General features: G+C 45.9%; 1 protein-coding gene across 21 annotated transcripts in view; it reads right to left on the minus strand.

Moving 5' to 3' along the window:
- The window catches only part of WDFY3 (WD repeat and FYVE domain containing 3), a 281,234-nt gene extending 277,628 nt beyond the window's left edge, over positions 1-3,606 (minus strand). For all 21 annotated transcript variants that reach the window (XM_060417370.1, XM_060417369.1, XM_060417383.1 and 18 more), the window contains exon 1: positions 3,113-3,606. The gene's annotated coding sequence lies outside the window, so the exon portion shown is untranslated. The remainder of the gene's footprint in view (positions 1-3,112) is intronic.
- Positions 3,607-6,482: the final 2,876 nt, after the last annotated feature.

A 6,482-nucleotide genomic window follows, 5' to 3' on the forward strand; every position in this document is an offset into this window, starting at 1 on the left:
CTTAATGAATATCCAAAGTATTGCGATAAATGAAAGACATCAAGACTACATACTGTATGATTTCATTTCTGTTATATAGACATAAATTTCTTGTCTACAAAGACAAGATAACAGGGATATTACTTAGATTAACAATTAGCAGGGGCTAGAGGTAGAGGGCGGAGAAGGTAATGGCAACCCACTCCAGTACTCTTGCCTGGAAAATCCCATGGACAGAGGAGCCTGGTGGGCTGCCGTCTACGGGGTCGCACAGCGTCGGACACGACTGAAGCGACTTAGCAGCAGCGGCAGAGGCAGAGGGACCCACTCCAGTCTTCTTGCCTGGAGAAGCCCAGGGACGGCGGAGCCTGGTGGGCTGCCATCTATGGGGTCCCACAGAGTCGGACACGACTGAAGTGACTTAGCATCAGCAGAGGCAGAGGGAAAGGATTCACTACAAAGGGGCAGGGGAGAACTGCTTGGAGTGATAGAAATGTTTCATATGTTGATTGTGGTGGTGATGAGCCAACTGTATATGTCTGCCAAGACTTTTCACCACATATAAATTAATCTCAAAAACCTGCCTACAAAAAAAATGTAGGAATAGGAGTTATTTATCTATTAATCCTTTAATGGATGACAAATGATACAAAGGAAGAACTGGAAACTAATCTGTTGAAATATCAAGAAGGCAGATTTTAACTCACATAAACAGAAAAAATACTTCAAAACATTTTTGAAAACGTGAACTTGTGGTCACAGGAAGTATTAAAAACAGAGTCTGGATAATCCTGCCAAAGACACAGTAGAAATGGCCCTACTTTGAGTGTCATTTCAGACTAGTACTATTAAGAGAGGTTAGTATCACTAAGGTCTCTTCCTACGCAGAGTCAGAGGCTCTAAAACTGCATAGTATTTTGTGTTATGATAACAGCAGATCCACTTTTCTATGGTAGTCAAGCATCAAATACTAATTTTAACATCAAGCAAATGCTATCATTGACATAGAGAGGAGTACAGCCTTATTATTAGGAGTGCTGGCTCTGGTGTTATAGTCTGGGCTGAACTGTTGGCCCACCAGTTGGCTGTCACTTTGATTGAACAAGCATCTCTCAGTATCTATTTCCACATCTGTAAAATGGGATCAACATTTTCCTAAGGCTTCAGTAAGAATGCAGGAAAAAAGACTTCTATGAGCTAAATCCTCAATAACAAGCATTTCTTAGACATAACTGGAAGGGAAAGATAACAAATGATCAAATCTAATCCTAAGATTTTTAATTTTCCAAATACAGATTTATTCTTTAATTATATATCCAGTGGCTTATAATTTTTTGCAGAGCCAGATCTTTTTGAAAATGTGTTGACTCTGGACTCTTTACCCAGGAAAAAATGCAAATATATGCTACATTCTGCATATGATTTCCAAGGATTCAAGGACTTTCTAGAGCACATGCATGAAATTGAAAATGCCTGATGTAAACTCTTAAAATTGCAACGCTGAGTAGTGGAATTTAAGAATCGTCAAAGGAGAGAACCCAAATAATACTGAAATAGTACACTGTCATTAACTCTTAAAAAAGAAAGAAAAAGATTCTGCAAGTAAGACCAGAACATCATGTTTGTAATTCATATCTCCTTTTTACAGAAATTTTAAACTAGAAGCATAACATTTTTTACATGAATCAATATAAACTCGTAAAAAGACACTAGTAGTAGAAACCTACCAGCAGAAGAATGAAAGGTTCCAAGCATTAACATGCACCACTGATGTTCAAATACTGTAGGAAGGGTTCCCAAATCAATCTAATACAATACGTATTTTTAAATATCTTTTAGAGAAATCAAACTAATTCCTATGCTTAGAGTCCCATGTTCACGTTAAAGTTTTATTTTCAAATCAGATTTATATTTTTCTTGACCTAAGCACTACTAGCACATCAAGCTTTTTTTTGTTTTTTAATCAACATATTTTTGGTCCTGTTTTATGTTGTTTGTCACAGCGTCTGATGGTGGAAACTGTTCCAAACCTGCTATCAAGTAATTTCAACCTGGAAATCTGCTGCTATCTCAACGCAAAAGGTTTTTTTTTCTTTCTTTCTTTTTTTAATTGTTTGGTTTTCAGACAACAGAAGCCACTTGGCACTAACCAACTCATGCCCATCACGGAACAAAAAATAGTTTTTCGTATGCAGCAGCACCATTTTCCCACAGGAAACAACCATTTTTAAGGCACTGGAAGTACAGACAAGGGTTCACATATAGTAAACATCCTTTCAATCGGTTTTATCAGATTATTTCAGAAAAAGGAAAACCTAATAGCGTGGATTTCGGAATTCAATGAAAAAAAAAAAAAAATCAATGAAACGCTGCCCCTGAAGATCAAACACTGACCAGGTCTGCTAAATGGCTTTTGGTCGAAAAGGTCACAACTGCTATTTAAAGCCCACCGTAACCGTGAATGTTTGCGATGCCACTGCATCCCCGGTACAAGAGGAAAAAAAAAAAGGCAAACACGCTCCGCGGGAGCATCTCCAGTTGCTTGCACAAACGAAGATTTCCAGCACAGGGCGTGGGGGTTTGGCGGGGGGGGGGGGGGGGAGCAGGGCTGGAAAATAAGCCAGGAGAGGCCCGCAGCCTCGGAGACAGCGCCCGAGGGATGGAGGCCTCGCCCGGCAGTGCCCGGGGCGGGGGGGGAGGGGGGTGGGCTCCGCGAGCTGAGACCCCGCGGGGTCTGGCGGAGGGGCGCCGGATCGGTCCCGGATCCCTGGACCGCCAGGTTACGCCCCCACTGCTTAAACGCGGTAACGTCCGGGCTTCGCCTCCCCCACCCCCCGAAACACCCCCAGCATCGCTCCCCACCGCCCGCAGCCCTTGACCCCGACGCCGACAGGACCACGACGGCGCCCTCTCCAGGCCGCGGTGGAGGACACAGGCCAGGCCGCCAGCCCCGCAGCGGCGGCGGCGGCCCCGGGGCAGCGCGATCCCGGGGGAGGATGGCAGCTGGGCCGCGGCCTGTCCCCCCCCCCCGCCCCCAGGGGCAGCGTGCGCAGGGCCGCGAGTGGGCAGCGCCTCCGCCCCGCACGAACAAAGCGGCCGCGGCGCGCGGGGCGGGGGGCCGGGGGGCACTCACCGGACGGCGGGTGGGCGCGGGCTGGCCCGGCCGGGAGCGGGGACCGTGGCGGGCCGGGGGGCGCGCTGGCGACGGGGAGGGGGCGGCGGGCGCGGCGTCCACGGAGGGGCCCGGGAGCCCCACGGCGCGGGGGGAAGATGGGGCTGCGGGCCGCGATCGAGGCTGCGGCCGCGGGGTGCGGGAGCCGGTCGGCCGGGGCCGTGCAGCGAGCGGCGCTAGGCGGCCGGGGCAGCGACGCCGCCGCCACCGCCTCCTCTGCCTTCTCCTGCCCCACTCCCTGCTCCCCCGCGTCGTCCTCCTCCTCCTCGCTGGGTCCCCGCCGCCGCCGCCGCCGCCGCCTCAGCCTCGGCGCTTCTCGGGCTTCTTCTCTCCATCAAGGCCGGGCCGCCCCGCAGGGACCATCCCGGGAAGTGAGGGGCTGCTGCCGTTCCCCGCAGCGGTTGGTGGCCATCTTTAATCCTCCTCCTTTCTCCACCTCCCGCTGCTGCCTGACTGACTGACTGACTCTGGATCCTCCTCTTTCCCCTCCTGCTCCTCCTACTGAGCCGGCCGCAGAAATTGCAGCGGCTCCTTCCTCTGAACCCTCCTGCCTTTCCTTCCTCTTTCCCGACTTCCTTCCCTTCCCTCGGCTTCCCGCTTTCCCCCTCCTCACTCTGACCAGCTGGCTTCGTCTCCCCCTTTTGCTGGCAGCGGGCGCTCGACTCTCTCAGCCTGACTTTGCCCTCCCCCCTCTTTTTCACTCTGGTCCCTCTCCCCTCAGCCTTCCCTCTCCAGAGGCACACACCCCAGCTTCCTTCCTTCCCCACGTCCTGCCCGCAGCCAGCGACTCCCGTTCCCCTCTCGCAGCCCCTGCCCCTCGCCGGCGGTGCGCTCCCTCCCCACCTCCCGCCTCGGTCCCAATTTCTCAAAAAGACTCAGCTGAGAAAGGACAGCTGGGCGCTGCTCTCCTTAACCCTACACCCATTTGCTGGATGCTGTCAGACGGACGGCAGGCTGCGTTAATTTTACTCCCGCTGGAGTACAAAAGGACTGCCCACGCTAAGCTGTTTTACTAGGCAGCTTTGAAACTCCTGGAGGCTGTGGTGTTTGGGCTTCGACCCCGTAGAGGACAGAGGAATTCAAGACCCCCATCTCAGTTGCCTTCCTTCAGTGACCTTGAACTGGTCGCCTTAAGATTTTAGGGTTATTTTTCCCCTTCCTCTAAAGGGCATCATGGATACCTTTGCAGTCCTAACATACACAGTGTTTAGACCCAATTAGCACGTTTTGGTAAACCTTAGAACTGCTAAGCGATTATCAGTTTGCCCCTCTGTGTTTGGTTGCTAATCAACCCAGTGGACAGTGTGGGGCATACTTTACTGGCAGTGGAGACAAACTGAGTCAGCAATTCTGAGTGGACAGGCTTAGAGGGGGGAAGTGGTCACCTCATCGTTCTAATGACAAACTTGTTTTTCCTAACACTGCAATCTACAGAAGCTTGTGAATTTCCTCTACTAAAGATGAAGCAAGCTGGACTTGCTGTTTGCTTCTGTTTAGCCACTTGGCATTTGGCAAATTGGACCCATTTGTAAGGATTCACTCACAGATTACTTCAAGATTCAGCACTGTTGACAAATACAAGGGATATTAAATGTGAGCACTTGGGGGTGGGGGTGGGGGTGGGGTCACAGTGCCTATCCAAAAAAAAAAAAAGCACCTTGCCCTTTCCCAATAAGAGGATGAGGTGTATTCAAAGGTTATTCCCTTCAATAGGCCAATTACAGGGGAAAATGTTTTTAAATATAGTTTTATAATTTAAAGTGATTTTTAAAAATTCAAATGTCACGTTATTATAAAAATGTGTTTCAAACTGAAAAGACGGTGCCAAAACAAATCTAAAAATAAATTTTAATAAAAAATATTGGTATGCTTTGGGAGGTGGAGTTCTAATCTTCCTTGATCTTTACAGAGTAACTGGTACCTTGTTAGATTTCAGATTTCAGTTGCCATCTTTCAGTACTAGTAATTCTCCTATTTGAAATCAACAACGTGTATAAGCATGTAAAACTTTTAAACCCAAGTAAAGTCTTTGAGACATCTTCCCATAATACAGTTTAGAATAAATTATTGAAAACAAAGCACCTACATTTTGTAAGGTGATATGTGTATGTGTGTGTTTTCTTTTTTGGTCTTTAGGTGTTTATTTAGATTTTGTGTTTCTCCAGTCTATTACTAGACAAAATTACTACAAAATTCTTGATTATTTCCTTATGAGTGACTGTTTTTAGACAATAAAATGGATAACATGAACATTGATTAAGAAAGACAGTTGTCTTAAACATGAGACCTGCATGCATTTTAAAAGGATTTTCAGTTATATAGAAGGTTTCAGGGAACTTATCAGATTTTATTCACACTGATAAGTTACATTCATTTACACTTCAATTATAAGCATTTTTCTGTTGAAGAAAATACACGGCAATGATGTGTATGGATAGTATACAAATACACCCCTTGTTAATGTCTTACAAACAAAATCTCACGAAGGTTTTTCACTGATAGAAAATAAATACTGACAGATAAAATCTTGAAAAAAGTGATAAAAATGTAGCAAGTTTTCTCCACTTTTACTGAAGCCATATAAACATAAGCTCTGAATTAACGGGGATAGTGCCCAGGAAAAATCAGGCCCTTCATATTTACTATTTTGCAGCTCTGTTTCAAATCCGTCATCATTACAGCCCTTACCTTCTTTAGTCTTTGTTGCTGGCTAATAGTTTCTCTGTCATCTTAGGGTTTGGTAACAAAAAAAAAAAGGTCAGATCAGGTTCTCCGGCAACATGGCTATTGTTGCACATGTATTCACTCTCAGATAAACTCAAGGTCTTCTATAAAACAAAGAATTGTATTAAAGTCAGGGAAACCCTTTGTGCAGAGGCCAGATGGAAGGAGATCGAGGCATGTGCAGCAAAGTCCTCTGGGAATAGAGCAAACACGAAGGGCTATTTCTAAGCAGAGGCTGGTCCCCGACTTACTATTCATGAATAAAGTGATTGTGGAGAATCGTAATCAAGAGGATATCTGTGACAAATAAGACCCATATTTGTTTTTTACATGATTGAGAATTCTACGAACATGAATAACCAAAGCGTAACTTTGGCTGATGCAAAAGTAAGAAGAGGAAAATGAAAAATAGTAGAATTTTGGAAAATTGTTAGAATAAATAATGGGTCTTGACAATTTGTTATGTAAACAAGTATTTTCTTTACACTTGCATTTAACACTAAATAAACTTGAACAGGTAGAATTATCCCAGAGATAAATGAAACTAAGTTATAGAATTTTAAGATGTTTATTACTAGAAGACTAGAAGGCTAATTATGCTGGAACA

Source organism: Ovis aries, chromosome 6 (assembly GCF_016772045.2).
Source record: "Ovis aries strain OAR_USU_Benz2616 breed Rambouillet chromosome 6, ARS-UI_Ramb_v3.0, whole genome shotgun sequence".
Taxonomy (NCBI): Eukaryota; Metazoa; Chordata; class Mammalia; order Artiodactyla; family Bovidae; genus Ovis; species Ovis aries.